This window comes from Halichoerus grypus, chromosome 7, assembly GCF_964656455.1.
Source record: "Halichoerus grypus chromosome 7, mHalGry1.hap1.1, whole genome shotgun sequence".
NCBI lineage: Eukaryota > Metazoa > Chordata > Mammalia > Carnivora > Phocidae > Halichoerus > Halichoerus grypus.
This window is the reverse complement of record NC_135718.1, coordinates 118,236,978-118,260,350: the sequence shown is the minus strand read 5'-3', so window position 1 is coordinate 118,260,350 and position 23,373 is coordinate 118,236,978. Positions and strand designations below refer to the sequence as shown.

The window sequence follows — 23,373 nt, the reverse complement described above, 5'->3', positions numbered from 1 at the left end:
CAGGAAAGAATCAAATTTAATTTGTACATACGAGGTCCTACAGATATGACTAAGGCAGGCAGCTTTTTTTAAACAAAGAAACGATAAATTGCAATTGACAGGATAAAGAAAACTTATGTTTGGGAACTTCAACTAGTAAGGAATTCTAAACAATTTGGATGGGGGTAGTCAGTTAGTAAAAGTAACAAGGTTTGTTTATATAGGCTTCTTCATCCTAAATTCTCTCTCTGATGATAAGGATGTCTCTCTACATCCTGATACAGGGAGGGAACCATGCACATGGGAGGTTAATTTCTTGCTTTCTGGAGACAAAGGAGGGTCAGTGTGTCCTTTTTGCACGGGCTGTTTCTTTCTTCTTTTTTTTTTTTTTTAAGATTTTATTTATTTGACAGAGAGAGACACAGCGAAAGAGGGAACACAAGTAGGGAGAGTGGGAGAGGGAGAAGCAGGCTTCCTGCGGAGCAGGGAGCCCAATGTGGGGCTCAATCCCAGGACCCTGGGACCATGACCTGAGCTGAAGGCAGACACTTAACAACTGAGTCACCCAGGAGCCCCGCACTGGCTGTTTCTTAAGTAACTTTAATTCAAAATAATCAAGATGCCAACATAGCATATTTTAGGGTCACCTACCCTGAGCCCCAACACAAGCATTATGAGTTTTTCTAAAATGTACATTGGTTAGATTAGATTATTAATTCAGAAAGTTATGTGTGTGTTGTATCCAACAGTAATTCTCCATCATTATTTTACAATGCAATTATTTGTCACATAAGAAAGCCAATTTGAATAATTCTTAAGCCAACAATTTTCCCTCACTCAAAGGTTACTCTCCCAGTAAAGATTTCAGGCTACATTCTAAGGTATCCTATCCCCATTTTCCTGGATTCACTCTGGTTTGCTATCATGAGTTTAGGGTAGGCCACCACAGGATGTGATGCTTTAGCGTGAGCATTATTTTGAGCCCCAAACAATCAGTGCACATAAGCATGAGGGCATACCCAGTGCTATAGGGTCTAACTGGCATGAGAAATATACTATAGGTTGTACCTGAGAGGCAAGATTGTCATAGAATGTTTATAGCAATGCCATTATTTTCAGGGGAGTATAGATGTAAAGGTTTGTTAAAATTAGGTAAGCCTAGAGCTGGGGGTGTTGACAATATTAATTTCCAGGCTTTAAAAGATGGTAATGTCTCTGAAGGCCAGGAAATGGGCTGGGGGCGGGGTAGGGGTTCTCTGGGAGAAGAGCATACAGAGGTTTAACAAAGTCTACAAAATCAGGAATCCATTGGCTGCAATAGTCAGCTGCCCCCCAAAATTTACATAATAACCACTTATTTGTTTTGGGGAGAGGGATGAACAAAATTGACTCAAGGTGTTTTGGAGTCAGCTTTTGAATGCCTTGAGATATCTCAGGTCCTAAGTAGTTAACAGTTGTTTGCACCCATTGAAGTTTAAATCTGGAGGCTTTATGGCCTCATTCAGCCTTTAGGAGGATGAGGGCGACTATAAGAGCTCCCTGCTTAGTTTGATTCCCCCTGATTAGAATCAGAGGTGACAGGTAGAGATAAATCCTCTGAGCAGATGGTAGAGAAAGTCACATGAGTGCCAATTAAGAAATCCAATTCCTGATCCTCTGTTTTAAGGTTAATGGTGGGCTTTGGGGTGTGACTGAGGCCTGGCTGACACTGTCATTTAAGGGGGAATTGTCTCTCAGGAGAAAAACAAATTTTCTCAGGATGATGGGGTTTAGGGAAATTGCTTCTTAAACTTTACTTTTTCTTAAGTACAGGACAATTTCTCTTCCAGTGACCTGCATTTTTGCAATATCTGTGATTGCCTAGAGGCAAATAGGGAGAGCTCTGAATGGGCCTTGAATTACTCTCAGTCATGCTTTCACCTTTCCAAAGACTCAAGTTGCAAAGCAAGAATTGCTGCTATGAGTTCTTTTTTCCTCCTGCTTTCCGGCAAGCTCTTTTCAAAGAATTAAGTAGCTGCCTCCATTATTATGCTTAGTGGTTGCCCTGACCAACCGACCATGTGGATTTGTTATTTAATATCAGGGAGAAAACTTCTCACTAAAGCAGAAATTAAAAGATTCCTATGTTCCAGGGCTTCTGGATTTAACAGTTTGCCTTTGAAAAGTTTGTATATACATTCAACAAAGGCTTTTATGTGCTCTTCTTTCTAAGTACATCGTTCAACCTCAGACCAATTTACTTTGAGGGGTAACACCTCTAATATAGCTCCTATATTGAGGCCTTGGATATCAGCCTCCGGCTGAGCCGTTTCTGGGTCATGCGCAGGAAGGCCTGGGAAAGGCTCAGGCCGTCTGTTTCCTCTCTGAGGGGGTTTTCTCCAGGGACCATCTAGCTTGTCTCCTAACCATCATATAATCATGGGTAGGAAGAACACCCCTTCATAGCCAGTCTAGGTCCCTGGGAGTGGGGTTGTAAATAACCACTAATCTTTCTAATTTGTCTTTAAATTTGGTAGGATCCTCCTGATGTGGAGAACAAAGGCAAAAGAACAAAATTAAATTTACTTACAACTTACAGTCCATTGACAAGTCCTTGATATAGGCAGAGTGACATTCCTCTTGGAACTCAACTGCCTCCATGTTAATACTTTGATATGGGCAAAAGGCAACCTTAGCTTAACATTAACTCCAGGATCCTATAAGTCTTCCTATAAGTCTTCCTTAGAGACTTAAGCTATCCCTAACGCCCTCCCAACTTGAAAGTATATAATCAGCCACTCCTCATGACGCCAGTGCAGCTCTTTCTGCCTGCGGGTCCTATTCCTGTGCTTTAATAAAACCACCCTTTTTGCACCAAAGACATCTCAAGAATTCTTTCATGACTGTTCGCTCCCGAACCCCAACATTTTCACATCACTCCAAGAGCAGAGGTAAAGGGATTTTATAATTTAAAAGATCTGCTGCTGTCCTGGGGACGTGAATTCTTTGCCCTAGGGGTCCAGGATACATCCACAAAGGACTTGGCATAGGAATGCCTGAAACTGGCAGAGGTTGATTACAGAGCCCTGGAAAGTAGGAGGAATTGAATTATAAGGGGTAGCAAAGCAAGCCTTGTTGCTCTTCCTGGGCACTTTTGCTAAATTCACTTCCTGACATTCAGTATTTACATAAGCAAACTGTATTCCCTGGGCCTGGAGATCAGGCAGAAGTGCTCTCTGCAAATCTCATGAAGAAAGGGAAATTATAACAGGCAGCTGGTTGTTAGAGGTTTTTTTTCTGGGGAAGGTGGAATTTCAGGATTTAAGGAAATTGGCTGAGGAGATGGGGCTGGGTTTTGAGAAAGGGAGTTTAGACCAGGGGCCCAGATCCAAAATATCTAGAGGGTCAGGGACAGGGAGTGGGGGATAAAGGAGAGCAAAAGGGGGATTTATGTCAGATTTGTTTAATTTCTGTTCTGACTTTTATTCTTTCATTTTATTGATTCCCTGAGGCTAGCTGTTAAAATTTTATTGTGTTTTCCTTTAAATTTGATCCTCCCATAAATACCGGAAGGGCAACTGCTTGGAATGAGAGTTCTCTAAAAAATTTTCCAAATATAGAAGTTTTTCCAACTCAAAAGACCCATCATCTGGCCATTAATGAGTAGGATCTCCATTAGTATATTTATTCTAATAGTGACACAATCCAATAAGCCTTTTTATGGGAAGTCCTGGAGCTCATTTCCAAAGCTTAGAATAAATCTTCATTTTATTTTATTTATTTATTTGAAAGAGAGACAGCAAGAGCGAGAGAGGGAACACAAGCAGGGGGAGTGGGAGAGGGAGAAGCAGGCTTCCCGCCAAACAGGGAGCCCAATGCGGGGCTCGATGCCAGGACTCCGGGATCACGACCTGAGACAAAGGCAGACGCCTAACTACTGAGCCACCCAGGCGCCCCAGAATAAATCTTTACCATGGACGCAAGAGGTGGCCCTGCAGTGACTGCAGACAGTATAGCCCCCGTGATCCAAAAACTTCACTCCCAAAAATAAACTATGATAGCAAAGGCCTTTGTTGTTGCACAGGCAATAAGGATGGTGTCATGAAAACGGTGTCTCTAGTCTCCCACAGGAACATGGAACACCTCCAGTCACAGATCACTAATCTGTGACACGAGCAGGTGCTACTGAAATGGGACTTTTCCAGCACTAACAAACAACAAAGTTTGAGATAACAAATGCCCAGTATGTTCTGGGACCCCTTATGACAAACTCCTCTGATTGCTGACACAGCCAGCCCAAGAGCATGTCTTGGAACCCCACTCTATTCAACTGGCTACCAGGTACACCCCAGTAAGTGCACCCTCCAGATGGTGAAGACTAGAGAGCGTATTTTTACTAGTCATAAAAATAAGCAACAAAGGCCTTTACTTCATAGTCTATCTTTGGAAATGAACTCTCTAGATCTTGTGAGGGCGGCATATTTTACATTCTCTTGTGGGATGCCTCTTGTATCCTTGGTTAAGCCATAAGAAGGCTTAGGTTTGACTCACTATTGAGATGAATACATCCTACTCATCAATGGCCAGACAATGGATCTTCTGAATCAGAGAAACTTCAATGTTTGCAAAATGTAACAGGGCTCTCTCATCCTAAAGAATTGTCTTAATGGCATCTATGTAAAGACCAAATTCAAAAGTGGATACAAAAGAATGTAACAGGCTTTTACCAAGGGAATCCTTGGAATCCTTTTTCCAAGATGAAAAAAACAGAAATTAGAACAAAAATTAAAGCTCCACATGTAACATAGGCCTCTTCCCTTCCCTAAGAAGGATGCCTCCTTCTTAATGATGAGGGAGCAGAAGGCAAGCTGAGGACAAAGCAGAAGCTGACACCCCACAACCCCCGCCCCATGGGATATAGGTGACATTCTTCAGACACTCCTGGTTGCCCTAAAGTTAAGGAAAGGAAAAAAAAAAGTTAATTTATAGAGATCACAATCCTGCAAGACATGAGTCTCCCTCAGTTTACAAATGTCTTAGCAATCTACAAGAACAAAGCATTTCTATCAATAATGTAGCTTCCAGAAGGAAATGTAGATACAATTTAATGTCCTTAAAAAGGTGTGCCAGAAGATGGTGCATTTAATTGTTTGGATCTTAATGATGGGGTTTTGGAATATAGATGAGGTTTGGTGGGGTGGAGTCCGGAGCCGACGACCAAGAAAGAATTCTTGAGACGTCTTTGGTGCAAAAAGGTGGTTTTTTTAAAGCACGGGGACAGGACCCGTGGGCAGAAAGAGCTGCTGCCCCGGGGTTGTGAGGGGTGACCCTGAAATAAAAGGTTGCTTTCAATTCCAGAGGTCACCCCTTTAGCTATGGCCTGCGAGATACAAATGAGAATGTTATCCTTCCCGGCCAACGCCAGAGTCAAGCTAAGGAAAAGGAGAAAGGGTTTCATGTTTAGTTCAGGTGTGAAGTCTTGACCTGTTGTCTTGGGCAGAAGCAGTTTACCTCGGTGCCAGCTACTTCTTTCCTTGCCAGTGTGACTTGGAGATCCCCAGCATCTGTAGAGGGGTCGGGGGGGGCCTTCTTCAGCTGTGAAGTGTGTACCCAAGGCTCAATGCCTTCTACTTTTGTAGCAGTGTTGGTCACCAGGAGCACTTGCTAAAGTCCCTTTCAATGGGGCTCAAGGGCTGTCTTTCTCTGATAACATTTTCAGAACACCTAATCATCAGGCTCTAAACTGGGACCAACAGAATCCTTTGAATTGGAATCTGGGGAGCCCCCTTTTTAAAAAAGATTTTAGGGGGACCTGGGTGGCTCAGTCGTTAAGCATCTGCCTTCGGCTCAGGTCACGATCCCGGGGTCCTGGGATCGAGCCCCACATCGGGCTCCCTGCTTTATTTGTTATAATAAATAATTTATTTGACAGAGACACAGCGAGAGAGGGAACACAAGCAGGGGGAGTGGGAGAGGGAGAAGCAGGCTCCCCACTGAGCAGGGAGCCCGATGCGGGACTCGACCCCAGGATCATGACCTGAGCCGAAGGCAGATGCCTAACGACGGAGCCACCCAGGCGCCCCCAGGGAGCCTTCCTTAACCTGTGGATGACAGACATTAGAGACTTACAGTAGCTGGTCATGCTTTCATGAGACAACCAAGGTCAGCAGAAAGTAGTACACTGGTAGAATTTTAAAAAGTTTGTAAGGTTTTTATTAAGGCTCATGTGATTTGCCCGGTGAAGTGCCCCAATCACCAGAGATTATAGAAGGTGTACCCCAAGTGGGAAGTACATTTTTTTAAACATTCTTTTTTTTTTTTTTTAACCCATTTTAAAGGCACCCGACTTGCCATGGGGAAAGGCTTCAACCCATCTGGAAAAACATACAAACAGTAACAGGAAGATATTGATCACCCCTACGAAGTGGCAGTTGAATGAAGTCCAGCTATAGGTGTTCAAAGGGTCCAAAGGGAAGACGTCTGAGGCCTCTGGAGACAAAAACAATTTTTTTAGGATTATGCACCTGACAAGTCAGATATTGCCTGTGGACTGTTCTTGCAATATTATAAAGTCTCCCCACCATTGTCTATTTATAACTTGCGTCATCTTAAATTCCTTATGGTGGGTAAAGGAATGCAAAACCCAAAAAATGGGATTTGCCAGGGACCTGGGAAAAACCAAGCAGCTGTCTTGGTTTTCCCATATCCCTGACAGTTTAATTTACAGCCATTGTTCAATTTCTCAGATTCAGGATTGGACTATTGCTAAGTTACAAGGGTATCGGGATGGCAAACGTCTGGTAGTGAGGGGCCATTGTTTGTAGAAGCAGAATGGGCTTTCACATGTGCCCAAATCTTACAAATACAACATAAAGAAAACTTAGTATTACTTCTTATTTGGCAATGCTTCCTATATAATTTAACATATCAAGTGAGCCTACTTAGTTTAGGAAATCTTTTGGAATGTTCCAGGTTAAAAAGATTTAAGCAGACCAAAAGTCTAAACAAACAAACCAACAAAAAATACCCTTTGTCCTTTTAACAGAGAGAAAACCAAATTTTTATTTTGTACCAACTTACTTTTGATATTAAAACATACTCATTTTAATCTTAGTCAGTCCTGACCACCCATAAAATTCCTTTCCAACGATTCCTTTTTCACAAATCTTCTGCAACTTTGTTTTTTACATTTGGATTTTGTCCTGAGGTTTCCATCTTCAAATAACCAGCCTCACTTTAGGACGGGATTACTTTCTTCTCCCTCAACTAAAATGTATTCGCATCCCTCTTATTTATTGTAACCAAAAATACACATCTTACTTCTTTTGCATGGAGTGTTGTTTCCCTTACTAGAATTTTTTAGCTCTTAGAAACCTTAGTTTCGGGCGCCTGGGTGGCTCAGTTGGTTAGGCAGCTGCCTCGGCTCAGGTCATGATCCCGGAGTCCCAGGATCAAGTCCCACATCAGGCTCCCTGCTCAGTGGGGAGTCTGCTTCTCCTTCTGACCCGCTCCCCTCTCATGCTCTCTCTCACTCTCTCTCTCTCAAATAAATAAATAGAATCTTAAAAAAAAAAAAGAAACCCTTAATTTCTAGTGAAAGCTAGTAAGTAAGCAATGATAAACTCTGTTACACCAGTATTTTTTTAAGTTGGTATACTGATGAATATATTTCACAATTTTTAGAAATGTACTTTTTCATAGTACAATCTTTTTCTTTTTGAAGATTTTATTTTTAAGTAATCTCTACCCCCAACATGGGGCTCAAACTCACAACCCTAAGATCAAGAGTCGCATGTTCTCTTCCAACTGAGCCAGCCAGCCACCCACCATCATATAATATTTAATAAATCCCAAGCATGTTTACTAACAGACCCAAACATATCTTTAGTTTCTGTGTAATAAGGAAGCCAAAAAGTAAATAAATCTATGTCTAGTAATTGATATTTCAGTATTTTATATTATTTAGAAATGATCTAGATATTTAATGAATTTAACTAAATTTATCATTTAATGTAACTCAGCAAAACTTTAGGGTTTTAGGTTACCAAAAAGATTTGGGAGACTACTTAAAAGTTTACCTAAAATTTTATTTTATTTTGTTTACACCTATTTAATTTACTTGTTTTTAATAATTATGTTTAGATTACCCCCCAAAAACTTCATGAGACATTAAGGTCAGTTAATTCTCCCAAGCTGGGTTTTTCTTTTCTTTTCTTTTCTTCTTTTTTTTTTTTTAAACATTTTATTTTTTATTTTTTTTTTAAGATTTTTAAATTTATTTTTGAGAGAGAGAGAGCACGTGGGAACACAAGCCGGGGTTGGGGTGGGGAGGGACAAAGGGAGAAGCCGACTCCCCGGCTGAGCACGGAGCCCCATGTGGGACTCAATCCCAGGACCCTGGGATCATGACCTGAGCTGAAGGCATACGCTTAAACAACTGAGACACCCAGATGCCTTTTTTTTTTTTACATTTTATAACAGAGATCACATCAACTTATTTGACTTTTTGTAAACCCAGGCAGAATTAAAGTTTTAATTTTAATGCTGTTAACTCTAAAGCCACATCTATTTCAATTAAACCAAAACCCAAACCAATATTTTTCCAGATCACGAGAACTTGAAAAAAACACATTTTGGTTAGTTTTTATCTGAGAGTTTTAGAATGTCCAGTCCTTATAAGCTCTTGCCTGGGCAAATTAATTTTAGCAGTACCGTCCGGAGGTAGAATAGTAACTCACATTTACTACATATATACAGAGAGAGACATATACACAGATAGTTGCAAAGACCCTACAGTGGAGGATCTTTGTGGAGAAAATTTTTAAGATTTCTATGTGTCCCTGGAATTAATCTTTTTTTTTTTTTAAGATTTTTATTTATTTATTTGACAGAGAGAGACACAGCGAGAGAGGGAACACAAGCAGGGGGAGTAGGAGAGGGAGAAGCAGGCTTCCCGCCGAGCAGGGAGCCCGATGCGGGGCTCGATCCCAGGACCCTGGGATCATGACCTGAGCCAAAGGCAGAGGCTTAACGACTGAGCCACCCAGGCGCCCCTCCCTGGAATTAATCTTAAGGAGACTCTACTAGAGTTTGGGCACAAGAGCCCTTTCAGCAGTTTGTATGTGAAAAGGGCCTCTTTCCCCTTTTTCTCTTTCAGTCTCAGGTAATTGTGAGCTGTGTTTATATTTTAAATACGTGATAAGATGTATAACTCTAAGCGACAGAGAAAGAATGCAAGTTGTTTTGTTTGTTTGGTTTTTTTTTTGAAGGACTTTGGTTTCCTAAAGCCAATAATTTAAAGTCATGTAATAGGGGAAGTTTTGGGATTGGTAAAAGAATAGGTGAACTTCGAATTGCCTTTTGAGTTGCATTTCTAGTTTTGTAATCTATTCAACTACATTATCTTCAATTTACTTTTTCCCTCTGCGTACATAGTGTTAACTTTAGATATTTTTGGCAGTATTGAATAACTCCCCTTTGGTGTAAGAGGGGTCCTCAGACAGGGTGCAAAGGATATTTATTACTTTCCCCAAATCCAGAGTTGCTCCCAATGAGAGCCAAAAGAGAGAATCAGCAACCTGCCTGTCCCAGGCAGGTAGAAAGCCAGGCCCCGTTATGAAAATGAGTCAAGCAAGAAGACAGTAGCTTTCCCTGGGAGAGAAAGGATCAGTAGTCAGTAGGTCTGGATTTGGAAAGGAAGGGACAATGGAAATGTTATTGTCTTCTCTTGACTGTGCACCACAGACAGAGATTAGGAAGAGCAGATTCTGATAAGGAATTTCGCCCTTTGCTGGCTTCTGCCAGTTTTTTTGGGATCCCCTCTGCAGGTATTTACCAGTTTCTCTTTGGCTGTTTAAGGAAATAACATAGCAGTGTTCCAAAAAATTCCTCAGTTTTGACAACTCTGGGAGGGACCCATATAGGGGCTCTACTTTGAAGGGAGATATGGGGGTGTCTATAAGGCCATTCACTTGGTGGACTTTTGTTCATGGTTGTGTAGTCTGTTTAGAGCTGGAAAAACAATTTAGACAGAGAATTAGTAGAATGAGCACTCCAAAGAGGAAAGAGAGAAGCAGTAGGAGTTACATCAGTCTTACGGTCTTTTGTTTTAAGTACCATTTACAGCTTTAATTTTTCATTAGCCTTTTGCAACGAGAGTCATTTGATGAAACTACTTTGGAATTTTGATAACCTTTTGGAGGCTTCTGCTTGCCAATGAAAACAGATGTCCCATTTTGCTTAATTTGGGAACCTTGCTTTGAAGTGCACTTCTTAAATGATTGTAGCTAATTGGAACCTTCCCCATCATGGCCATTGTGCTTCTCTGTTGTAATTCTCCTAAGGGCTGGCAGCACTTTGGCAGGACCTTGGCCGCAAATGGAGTTAACCAACATTTTTGTCCACGCTTATTTTGGGGTCTTCAACCTGATGGTTACTGACCGAAGTTCCTCAGGACACAAAACCAGCTTAGTAAGATTTGCTGTTTTTGCTACACATCTACACTTCCGGGACTATAGCTCTTAGACATAAAATGTGCTGAAAGGTGGCACACTTGACTCTAGGATTTAAGGATCCCATTAGCTAAGCCTTTGGGTTTCTTAGAGCCGAAGTAATACTTAAAAGGAACATGCCACTGGATTGGGGGTTGTGTTTGACAGTGTACCTCATTGCACTGAAATTTTCTTGAGGTTGGCAGGTGACCTAGTGTCAGTCTAACCCATTCTGTGACCTACTTATCCTATCACAGGAGCCTTCTTGAGGTGGCCAGAGTTCCAGCAGCCTTTAAGTGCTTGACCCATGCCCACCAATTTTTGTGGCTTTTTGGCCTCTGAGATCCCCTCTAGCAGTAGCCTTTATCTCCATAAAACAAGACAAACAAACATGTGCACCTTAAAGTATTGGCAGTTACCAAGAGATGTTACTTCATCTTGACGACAAGAAGGCCCTGTGCGCATACCATCAATTCCCATGGAACCTTGCTGAGGGTTTTCCCCCCGGGGGATCTATGGTCTGATAGGCTAGGGCCTTGGCTCTGGGCAGACCTTTCTGCCAGCTCAGTCAGTCTTCCAAGCAAAACTGCCAGCCCTCGTGAGCTCTAGGCAGAACTGACAGCTCAGAACCAAGAGGAACTCACCTATAGCCCTTGGAAATGTGAGAAAGAGAGTGAACTCAAAGTGTTTGTGGGTACCACACCTGTATTTCTTGTTGTCCCCAAATGCTGCCAGAAGTTCACTTTGGATCCCATAACTGCCACCAAATCTGTTAATAAACAAAAATTCAACTGAGGAAATTTTTGAAGGTGTAATTGGCTTTATTTAATCAATTCATGAATCTGGCAGCATCCCATCTAGCAAGTAGAGGGGAGCTCCAAAGGGCTGCAGAAAAGGAAAAAGGTTTTTAAAGGGAGAGAGGGAGTGGGAAAAAAGGAAATTATTAGCAAAGAATCCATTGTTTTAGGCAAGGTCACCGTCCTAAGTAAACTTACTAGTGCTGACCAGGAAATTCCCATGTTGACTGGTTAAAAATTCTGGGGGGTTGGGGCGCCTGGGTGGCTCAGTCGTTAAGTGTCTGCCTTCAGCTCAGGTCATGATCCCAGGGTCCTGGGATCGAGCCCCGCATCGGGCTCCCTGCTCAGCGGGAAGCCTGCTTCTCCCTCTCCCACTCTCCCTGCTTGTGTTCCCTCTCTCGCTGTATATCTCTCTGTCAAATAAATAAATAAAATCTTAAAAAAAAAAAAAAATAGTTGCATTTAAAAAAAAAAATTCTGGGGGGTTAAAGAAACTGCAGTCAGGTTAGGTATTAAGCCTTGGTTTACTGACGTGGGGCCTTAACCTATGTAACACCATTTTGGGCCTGTGGTTTTCTTTTTAACAATCCAGAAAAATAAAGCAAATTGGAGCTAATGTAACTGGGTGGGCAGATCAACCCCTTGTTATTCCTTGGGGAAAAAAATGGAGAGCAATTATCCTTATATTACAAATCTTTACTAAATTAAAAAATGCAGCTCTAGATGCAATGCAAAGTCCATCTATTCCTTTTTACCAGTCCTAAAACTTCCCCTATTTTTCTCATAAGGCTTGTAAAATTATTGGCCTTAAAAAACCGAAGTCCTTCTTGGAGGAACTTACATTCTTTCTCTGTCCTTTCAAGATATGAATCTTACCTTGTATTTGAAATATAAACACCCTGGGAGGTACCTAAAACAATGCCAAGCCTCAGACTACATGGGGGACTGGGTTAGGGACCTTACAAAATACAAAGTGCTCCACAGCTTCTATAAGATTACTTGTCAAGGACAAATATAAATCATGTGCCTTCTCCACAAATATTATGAGTAAAAAGCTGTAGCTATCCAAGCAGATAAACTTAACTTACAAACTAGTGAGTTTTTATATTGTTATACCTGATTCATAGGTAAAATTTTAAAATGGAAAGCTATAAAAACCTCTGTTTTATATATTATAAATATGGTATTTTTCTTTTTTTTTTTAAGATTTTATTTATTTATTTGAGAGAGAGAGAATGAGAGAGAGCACATGAGGGGGGAAGGGTCAGAGGGAGAAGCAGACCCCCTGCCGAGCAGGGAGCCCGATGCGGGACTCGATCCAGGGACTCCAGGATCATGACCTGAGCCGAAGGCAGTCGCTTAACCAACTGAGCCACCCAGGCGCCCCTAAATATGGTATTTTTCTACCTCCTGATAGTATTACCAAAATTAATTAGTAAGAGAGCTCTATTTAATTGGCCTAAAATTAAGCATTTATAAATCAAGCATTTCTAAATCTCAAAAATATAATAGAAGGTAACCTGTTTTTCAAGTTCCTGTGATCTAGGAAAATTTTCAGTAAATAAAATCTAAGTTTAAATTTGTTGGTTTAATTAATATAAGAAATACAGACAGCCAACAGACACATGAAAAGATGTTCAACATCACTCATCATCAGGGACATGCAAATCAAAACTACAATGAGATATTACCTCACCCTATCATAATGGCTTAAATCAAAAACATAAGAAACAACATGTGCTGGTGAGGATCTGGAGAAAAAGGACCCTTCATGCATTGTTGGTGGGAATGTAAACTGATGCAGCCACTGTGGAAACAGTATGGAAGTTTGTCAAAAAATTTAAAATAGAACTACCATATGATCCAGGAATCACACTACTGGGTCTTTACCCAAAGAAAATGAAAATGCTAATTTGAAAAGATATATGCACTCCTATGTTTATTGCAATATTATTTACAATAGCCAAGATGGAAGCAGCCCAAGTGTCATGCCATAGATGAATGGATAAAGAAGATGTGATATATATGTAATATATACAATGGAATATTATATAACATACAATATATGCAATGGAATATTACTCAGCCATAAAAAGAATGAAATCTTGCCATTTGCAATGACATGGATGGACCTAGAGGGTATAACACTAAGTGGAATAAAGTCAATCAGACAAAGACAAATATCATATGATTTCACTCATATGTGGAAGTTATGAAACAAAACAAATGAACAAACAAAAAAAGAGACAAACCACAGACTCTTTTTTTACGATTTTATTTATTTATTACTATTATTTCTTAAAGATTTTATTTATTATTTGACAGAGAGAGACAGCGAGAGAGGGAACACAAGCAGGGGGAGTGGGAGAGGGAGAAGCAGGCTTCCCGCCAAACAGGGAGCCCAATGCGGGGCTCGATCCCAGAACCCTGGGATCATGACCTGAGCCTAAAGCAGGTGCTTAACGACTGAGCCACCCAGGCGCCCCCAAACCACAGACTCTTAAATACAGAAAACTGATGGTTACCAGAGGGGAGGTGGGTGGGATGGGTGAAATAGGTGAAGGGGATTAAGAATACACTTATTGTGGGGGCACCTGGGTGGCTCAGTTGGTTAAGCGACTGCCTTCGGCTCAGGTCATGATCCTGGAGTCCCTGGATCGAGTCCCAATTCGGGCTCCCTGCTCGGCGGGGAGTCTGCTTCTCCCTCTGACCCTCCCCCCTCTCATGTGTTCTCTCTCATTCTCTCTCTCTCAAATGAATGGATAAAATCTTAAAAAAAAAAAAAAAAAAGAATACACTTATTGTGATGAGCACTGAGTAATGTATAGAATTGTCAACTCACTATATTGTACACCTGAAACTAATGTAACACTGTATGTTAATTACACTTCAATTAAAAAAGAGGAAAAAAGTGTGATGCAGATGCTGAAAAAAATATATAGACATGTCTTTAGAGTTATTGGCATAAAGTATGATACTTTTCCACTTTGGTTTACTAAAAGTCAAACAAGTTCATGTTATCTTTGTTACCAAATGCGTCAGCAAAAAGTAAATAACTTAAGATGATGGCTAACTGCTTTAATGTCTCATGAAATTTTCATAAGCAATCTAAGTATGATTATTAATAAATGAATTAAATAGATGTAAATATCCATAAAACTGGGTAAATTTCCTTAACCAATGAAAAAACTGAATTCAAGCAGAACAAGAATTATATGGGACTAAATGAACTGATGAGGACGATTATAATTTTTATGACTTTTTATTTAAAATATAGTTGGTTCTTTAATGTTCTCTTTTCCAGATAGAAGGAAGCCTTTCCTCTTAAGCTAACTATGACTTAACAGCAATTTGGTAAAATGCACCTTTGTAAGCAGAATTGAAATATCTTTTTCTCCCTACCTGATCTCTCCAGAATTCAGAAACTCTCAGTGAATAGTCTTATATTCTATGGCTATATAGTTATTTGCCCAAGTTCAATAAGAATCTGTTCTCCTTGTAACAGGACACAATTGGAAGCTGGTTATATTACCGAGGCTTTGCCTGGACTGTCATATTTAAAAGAGGCATGCATAGACTCAGGTGTGACCAGATAGCTTTAAGGGACTAAGGTTGACTTTATGGAGTCAATTAAACCCCTTGGAAATATCAGCTTGGTACCTTGCTCACAGGGTTCCCAGCAGCCCTATCAGATGAGTAAGGAGGTCACTTCCTGGCAGGTACAAGTACCTCAGGATATTTGGGAGACCCCAAGAAGAGAGGAATTAACCCAAATCTATAGGTATTACAAGACTGATGGCAAGTATTTGGTTTGACCTCTTCACCTTGAAAAGTTGTTAGGAGTTCAACCTGGAGATTCCTTATGAAAAGTTCCAGCAAGCAAATTTAAAGGAGCCTAAATGATCAGTTGCTATTCTTGCTAGTCTTTATGTAAATAATCAGGCCAAGTTTATTCAAAGTAGACTTATTTTGCAAACAGATTAGTCTTAATTTGGCTATCTTTGGTAGAAATGACAGTATTTATAAAGAGAAAAATTATGTTTCAATAACACACCTTTGTGGATATTAGAAGCTAATACTATTCATCACAAACTGGACTGGATCCAAAAGTCTTCTAGCTACAAATCTCCAAACTCATATTTCCAATTTTTCTCCTACTATCCTGTCTTAGAATCATTAAGAGCTAAAACTGTGCTTTTCCTAAAGCCATGCAAACTAAATTTGGACAACTTGATACATGAACTTCAGGGGAATTACCACAATAGCTCATGTATGGACCATCCTTGTTGCCTGTTGCTGTGGGGGCCACTCAGAAAAATTACCAGAAACATTCAAGCTGCAAACTAGGAAAGTCTATCAGATGACCCCTGGCTGCCTTCACTCTATCTCGAAATGCGTAAGCCTGACATCTAGAAATCTTCTCAACTGGTTACCCTCAGAACTCAGAAACTGGTTTAAAATTTACTCCAATCATTAACCCATTAACTGTTGTTTTTCTTTGTTCCCACAGAAATGCCTCTTACTCAATACTTTATTGTTTGCATAGTACAGGCCTAACTTTGGGAGTCTATCGGCAAGATGACCTACTGAAAGGAATTTAACTGAACTGACCTATTGTCAGGACTACGAGTCTAGTTCGATGAGATGAAACAATCTACCAGTTCAACTTCTGGATGATGAAACTTCTTGGGGAAATTTCAAAGGCAGGACTGCAGGGGAGCGAAATCTGCCACCCCAAAATGTGTCTCTAGCTCAACAAGGAGGAATTTGTAATCATGGGTGAAAAATGTCACTTCTATGTCTAACTTCAATCTGTTAAAAGAAAGGATTAGTAATTTTCATCAGATAAATTAAATTTACCCACTATATGGGACTGACCTATTCCCAGGAGTACGAGACTTGTCTAATGGGGTGTGGGGTAATGGGCTTCAATTTGTTCTTTTCTGTTTGTTTATCCTTATTCTATTTGTTGTTTTCTCCCTTTATGGATCTCTTGCCACTCAGCTACTAACTCTCCACACTCACCAGCTCAGCTTTCAATATATGAAACTTCTAAGAAAGCCTCAGAGGAAGAAACTATTGAGGTTCAGGACAGGCCACCCAGGATGTGCTGCTTTGGCATGCGGATTATTTTGAAATCAAGGCCCAAAAGGCACAGGAAGAACCTTTGACCTTCCCCCTGTCAACCTTACAAATAAAATAGTCAGTTACTTTATTTGGGAATGGCAGAGGAATTGCAATTCAGGACAAGCAAGCTATGGTGAACCACAGGCAAGTCCAAAGAGACAAAGGGAAGGTTAGCTTTTATTAGGTTTTAGAAGGAAATTGGGGAGGGTTGTTTTGAATAAAAGTTCATGGGAGAAGAACAAGAGTTTGGGGTTGTGGAGGGCTCTCATTGGCTGTACACAGTGACTAACGCGTTGTTGCTGGGGAACAGAGGGCTCTTTCTTATTTTTCTTAAAAGCAGGAGATAAATACCTAGGCAGAAAATGTCCTCCCTTATCAAGATAATTCTTATCTCTCTTCTTTTCCCCTACTGGTTATGCAGGCTGCAAGGACGTGTGAGAGCTCCCCGCCCTTCCCCCACCCCCAACAGTGCTTCGAGACTCCATTTGAAATGAGGTTTCCTTTACTCATTTTCACACCCCTAACTTTCTAAAAGAATTGAGATAGAGGACCTGCTCCACAGGCAACTACATTATAATATGGACCAGGTGTGGTAGGAAGGGAGGAACCAAGCCAAGATTGTTAAAATTCCTGTGTCCCAGTGTTTCTGTATGGCCCAGGAAACATCTGCTCACCAGACATTTGCTCTGTTTCATCTTCCTGTGAATTACTTCCTTTCTTTTGAGTTACTAAACCCCTACCCCTTCTCCTTGGTTCTGGATGGCATATACACCTCGTTTTGTCTGACTGTCTTTGGAATCTCTTATGTTTATGTGGATTCCCCATGTGCACATTAATTAACTTTGTTTTCTCCTGTTAATCTGTCTTACATTGTTTTAATATTTTCATATTTTTAACTAAGAGGGTAAGGGGGAAATTTTCCCCTCCCCGATAGCTACTCACTTCAAACCTCACCAAGGCCTTACTTCATTCCTCCTCTAAGGTTATAAGATACAACACCAGGCGTGCACAATCATGGCCAAATATGTAAAATTGAATTTAAAGTGTGTTTAGGAGGGAGGGGGAAGATGGTGAAAGAATAGGGGACCTGTGCTTCATCTGGTCCCTTGAATTCAGCTAGTTATCTATCAAATCATTCTGAACACCTGTGAACTCAACCAGAGATCTAAGAAAAGAATTGCTGCAATTCTACAAATAGGAAAGAGACCACTTTTTGCAAGGTAAGAGGGGCGGAGACGTGAATCTGAGGGGAAGGTAAACGACGGAGGGGATGGAGCCTCCAGAAGCCGGCTACCAGAAAGTGATATAGCCCTGGAGTGCAAAATCGCAACTTTTAGAGGTCTGCTTCTGTGAGGGACATCCCTGCCTGAAAGGTGCTCAGGTGGCAAAGTGGGGCAGAATCCTAGGTGGGACAGTGTGGTCTCAGGATCCCCGGGGTCACAGGAAGACCGGGGGTGCCTGAGTGTGGCAGAGTTCCCAAGCATTAGAGCGGGGAAACTGGCTACAATTAGTGAGCCCCTGAGTGGCCTCTCACCTAGGTGTAGCCATAAGCTGGGAGCGCGGCATGATTGTGCAACCGCTCTCCAAGCAGAGGCCCAGCAAGCGACAACCCCTGGGAGACCCTGCTCCTTCCCCCAGGGGAGCGGCCGCGCAGGTGCGTGCAGAATGCGGCAACCGCTTCCCGAGTAGGGGCCTAGGCAGCCGTAGGGCCCCGGTGAGACCCCGCTCCCCTCCCTGGGAGGATTGATGCAGGTGTGCATCGCAGGACTCTGCGGAGTTTGGCGCACGTGAAAGGGACTGACTGCCTTTCCCTGAGGGTGCACTGAAGAGTGGGAGCCACGACTGTCTAGCTCCGGGGCTGGAGATCAGGTGCTACCATTTTTACTTTTTTTTTTTTTTCATCCTCTAAAGCGGCAGGAAAAGCCTTCAGGCAACAAAAGCCACATAGAGCAGCGAGAAGCAGCTTACACTGAGCCCAGCCCCCTGGGAAGGGGTGCTGCAACTCTGCCCAGGCAAAGACACCTGAGAATCAGTGCAACAGGCCTCTCCCCCAGAAGATCAGCAGGAGCATCAGGCAAATACCAAGTTTACGGATCATTCAGAACTGAAAAACTCCTGTGCTGGGGAAAATAGTATATAGAAATCGAGGGTTTTTTTCTCATGAGTCTTTAGTCTTTCAGTTTAAATTTTTCTTTTTCTTTTTCCTTTTTTTTCCCTTTTCAACTAGTTTCTTATTTTATCAACTCTTTGTTTTTAAGTCTTTTTTTTAATTTTCATTTTTACATTTACATTTTATAGATATATTCTTCATTTTTGGCTTCCTTTCGCTGCTTTTATATATATATATAAATATATATATAAATATATTCTTTCTTTATAATTTTGGGATTTAGTATCTTCTAACAAACAGACCAAAATACACCCAGGACCAAGTGGATCACCCTGTTTTGTCCACCTGTGAGGTTATATTCTCTCTTTTTTACCTTCTTTTTTTTTTTTCTTTTCTTTTCTTTTCTTTTTTGGTTTCTGACCTCTTCAGATTTGTCTAGGGTGTATTTCGCTGGGGTTGTGATTGATATTTTTGACTATGTTCTCTTCGTCATCTATTCTTGTCTGGACAAAATGACTAGAAGAAGTTCACAGCAAAAGAAAGAACCTGAGGTAATACTCTCTGCCATAGAGCTAATCGATATGGATATAGGTAAAATGTCAGAAATTGAATTCAGAATAACGATTATATAGTTACTAACTGGGCTTGAAAAAAGCATAGAAGACACTAGAGAATCTCTTAGTGAAGAAATAAAATCTAATCATGCCGAAGTTAAAATTCCTTTAACTGAGATGCAGTCTAAAATGGATGCTCTAACAGCTAGGGTAAATGAGGCAGAAGAGAGAGTCACTGACATAGAAGACAAAATGATAGAAGGGAAGGAAGCTGAGGAAAAGAGAGGAAAACAACTAATGGACCATGAGGGGAGGCTTCAGGAAATCAGCAATACCATAAAATGAAAAAATATTAGAATTATTGGGTCCCAGAGGAAGAAGAAAGAGAGAGAGGGAGACAAGGTATATTTGAGCAAATCATAGCTGAGAATTTCCCTAATCTGGGGAAGGAAACAGGCATTCAAGTCCAGGAGACACAGAGAATCCCCCTCAAAAATCAATAAAAATAGATCAACACCCTGACATATAATAGTGAAGCTTGCCAATTTCAGAGATAAAGAGAAAATCCTGAAAGCAGCTCAAGACAAGAGCTCCCTAACCTACAAGGGTGGGAACATTAGACTGGCAGCAGACCTATCCATAGAGACCTGGCAGGCCAGAAAGGGTTGGCATGATATATATATTCAGGGCACTAAATGAGAAAAACATGCAGCCAAGAATACTTTACCTAGCAAAGCTGTCATTCAGAATGGAAGAAGAAATAAAGAGCTTCCAGGACAAACAGAAACTAAAAGAATTTGTAATCACTAAACCAGCCCTGCAAGAAATATTAAAGGGGATCCTGTAAGCAAAGAGAGCCCAAAAGTAACATAGACCACAAAGGAACAGAGACAATATACAGAAACAGTGACTTTACAGATAATACAATGGCAATAAATTAATATCTTTTGATAGTTACACTGAAGTAAATGGGTTAAATGCTCCAATCAAAAGACACAGGGTATCAGACTGGATAAAAAAGCAAGACCCTTTGGGGCACCTGGGTGGCTCAGTCGTTAAGCGTCTGCCTTCCGCTCAGGAAGTGGTCCCAGGGTCCTGGGATCGAGCCCTGCATCGGGCTCCCTGCTCAGCGGGAAGCCTGCTTCTCCCTCTCCCACTCCCCCTGCTTGTGTTCCATCTCTCGCTGTGTCTCTCTGTCAAATAAATAAATAAAAATCTTAAAAAAAAAAAAAGCAAGACGCATCAATATGCTGTCTATAAGAGACTCATTTTAGACCCAAAGACACCTCCAGATTGAAAGTGAGAGGGGTGGAGGACCATTTACCATGCTAATGGACATCCAAAAAAAAGCTGGGGTAGCAACCCTTATATCAGACAAATTAGATTTTAAACCAAAGACTGTAGTAAGGGATGAAGAGGGACACTATATCCTACTTACAGGGTCTATCCAACAGGAAGATCTAACAATTATAAATATTTATATTTATATAACTTGGGAGCAGCCAATTATATAAACCAATTAATAATAAAATTAAAGAAACACATTGGGGGCACCTGGGTGGCTCAGTCGGTAGGGCGTCTGCCTTCGGCTAGGGTCATGATCCCAGGGTCCTGGGATCAAGCCCTGCATCAGGCTCCTTGCTTGGCGGGGAGCCTGCTTCTCCCTCTCCCTCTGCCTGCAGCTCCCCCTGCTTGTGCTCTCTCTCTCTCTCTGTGTCAAATAAATAAATACAACCTTAAAAAAAAAAAAACACACTGATAATAATACAATAATAGTAGCAGACTTTAACACCCCACTCACAGCAATGGACAGATCATCTAAGCAGGAGATCAACAAGGAAACAAGGACTTTGAATGACACACTGGACCAGATGGACTTCACAGATACATACAGAGGATTCCATACTAAAGCAACAGAATACACATTCTTCTCAAGTGCACATGGAACATTCTCCAGAATAAATCGCATACTGGGTCACAAATCAGGTCTCATCTGGTACCAAAACATTGGGATTATTCCCTACGTATTTTCAGACCACAATGCTTTGAAACTTGAACTCAATCACAAGAGGAAATTTGGAAGGAACTCAAATACTTGGAGGTTAAAGAGCATCCTACTAAAGAATGAATGGGTCAACCAGGAAATTAAAGAAGAACTTAAAAAATTAATGGAAACAAATGAAAATGAAAACACAACTGTTCAAAACCTTTGGGATGCAGCAAAGGCGTTCCTAAGAGGGAAGTACATAGCAATACAAGCCTTTCTCAAAAAATTAGAAAAGTCTTAAATACACAAGCTAACCTACACCTAAAGGAGCTGGAGAAAGAATAGCAAATAAAACCTAAACCTGGAAGAAGAAAAGAAATAATAAAGATTAGAGCAGAAATCAATGAAATAGAAACCAAAAGAAGAGTAGAACAGATCAAGCTCTTTGAAAGACTAAGATTGATAAATGCCTAGCCAGACTTATCAAAAAGAAAAGAGAAAGGGCCCAAATTAATAAAATCATGAACGAAAGAGGAGAGATCACGACTAACACCAAGGAAATACAAACGATTTTAAGAACATTTTATAAGCAGCTACATGCCAACAAATCAGGCAATCTGGAAGAAACAGATGCATTTCTAGAAACTTATAAACTACCAAAACTGAAACAGGAAGAAATAGAAAACCTGAACAGACCCATAACCAGCAAGGAAATTGAAGCAGTAATCAAACATCTCCCAACAAACAAGAGTCCAGGGCCAGGTGGCTTCCTGGGGGATTTCTACGAAACATTTAAAGAACTAATACCTATTCTTCTGAAAGTGTTTCAAAAAAATAGAAATGGAAGGAAAACTTCCAAACTCGTTCTATGAGGCCAGCGTTACCTTGAACCCCAAACCAGAAAAAGACCCCAAAAGACCAAAAAGGAGAACTACAGGCCAATATCCCTGATGAACATGGATGCCAAAATTCTCACCAAGATACTAGCCAATAGGATCCAACAGTACATTAAAAGGATTATTCACCACGACCAAATGGGATTTATTCCTGGGCTGCAAGGTGGTTCAACATTCACAAATCAATCAATGTGACACATCACATTAATAAAGAAAGGACAAGAACCATATGATCCTCTCAATTGAGGCAGACAAAGCATTTAACAAAATACAGCATCCTTTCTTGATTAAAACTCTCCACAGTGTAGGGATAGAGGGAACCTACCTCAATATCATAAAAGCCATCTATGAAAAGCCCACAGTGAATATCATTCTCAACAGGGAAAACCTGCAATTTTTTCCCCTAAGGTCAGGAACAGGATAGGGATGCCCATTCTCACCACTGTTGTTCAATATAGTGCTAGAAGTCCTAGCATCTGCAATCAGACAACAAAAAGAAATAAAAGGCATTCAAATTGGCAAAGAAGTCAAATTCTCTCTCTTAGCAGATTACATGATACTTTGTATGGAAAACCCAAAAGACTCCACCACAAAATCGCTAGAACTCGAACAGGAATTCAGAAACATGGCAGGATGTAAAATCAATGCACAAAAAGCAGTTGCATTTCCAGGGGATGGGATAATTGGATGATGGGCATTAAGGAGGGCATGTGATATGATGAGCACTAGGTGTTATACACAACTGATGAATTACTGAATACTACATCTGAAACAAATGATATATGTTGGCTAATTGAATTTAAATTAAAAAAAAGAAATCAGTTGCATTTCTATACACTAACAATGAGACAGAAGAATAAAAAATTAAGGAGTTGATCCCATTTACAATTGCATCAAAAACCATAAGATACCTAGGAACAAATCTAACCAAAGAGGTAAAGGATCTGTACTCTAGAAACTATAGAACACTTATGAAAGAAATTGAGGAAAACACAAAGAAATGGGAAAACATTCCATGTTCATGGATTGGAAGAATAAATATTGTTAAAATATATATGCTACCCAGAGCAACATACACATTCAATGCAATCCCTATCAAAATACCATCGACATTTTTCACAGAGCTGAAACAAATAATCCTAAAATTTGTGTGGAACCAGAAAGGACCCCGAATAGCCAGAGGAATGATGAAAAAGAAAACCAAAGCTGGTGGCATCACAGTGCCTGACTTCAAGCTCTATTACAAAGCTGTGATCATCAAGACAGCATGGTATTGGCACAAAAACAGACATGTAGATCAATGGAACAGAATAGAGAACCCAGAAATTGACCCTCAACTCTATGGTCAACTAATCTTCAACAAAGCAGGAAAGAATATCCAATGGAAAAAGGACAGTCTCTTCAACAAATGGTGTTTGGAAAATTGGACAGCCACATGTAGAAGAATGAAACTG

The 23,373-nt window shown here is 40.7% G+C and overlaps 1 protein-coding gene across 13 annotated transcripts in view; it reads right to left on the bottom strand.

Moving 5' to 3' along the window:
• The window catches only part of SPATA45 (spermatogenesis associated 45), a 44,289-nt gene that overhangs the window by 14,053 nt on the left and 6,863 nt on the right, over positions 1 to 23,373 (bottom strand). For 2 of the 13 annotated variants that reach the window (XM_078078137.1, XM_078078130.1), the window contains exons 2-3: positions 11,152 to 11,217; positions 6,286 to 6,447 (exon numbers count right to left, since the gene is read on the bottom strand). The exons of 5 other annotated variants lie outside the window; for them this stretch is intronic. The gene's annotated coding sequence lies outside the window, so the exon portion shown is untranslated. The remainder of the gene's footprint in view (positions 1 to 6,285; positions 6,448 to 11,151; positions 11,218 to 23,373) is intronic. 6 more of the 13 variants (XM_078078129.1, XM_036109777.2, XM_078078132.1 and 3 more) reach the window with 5 other exon arrangements.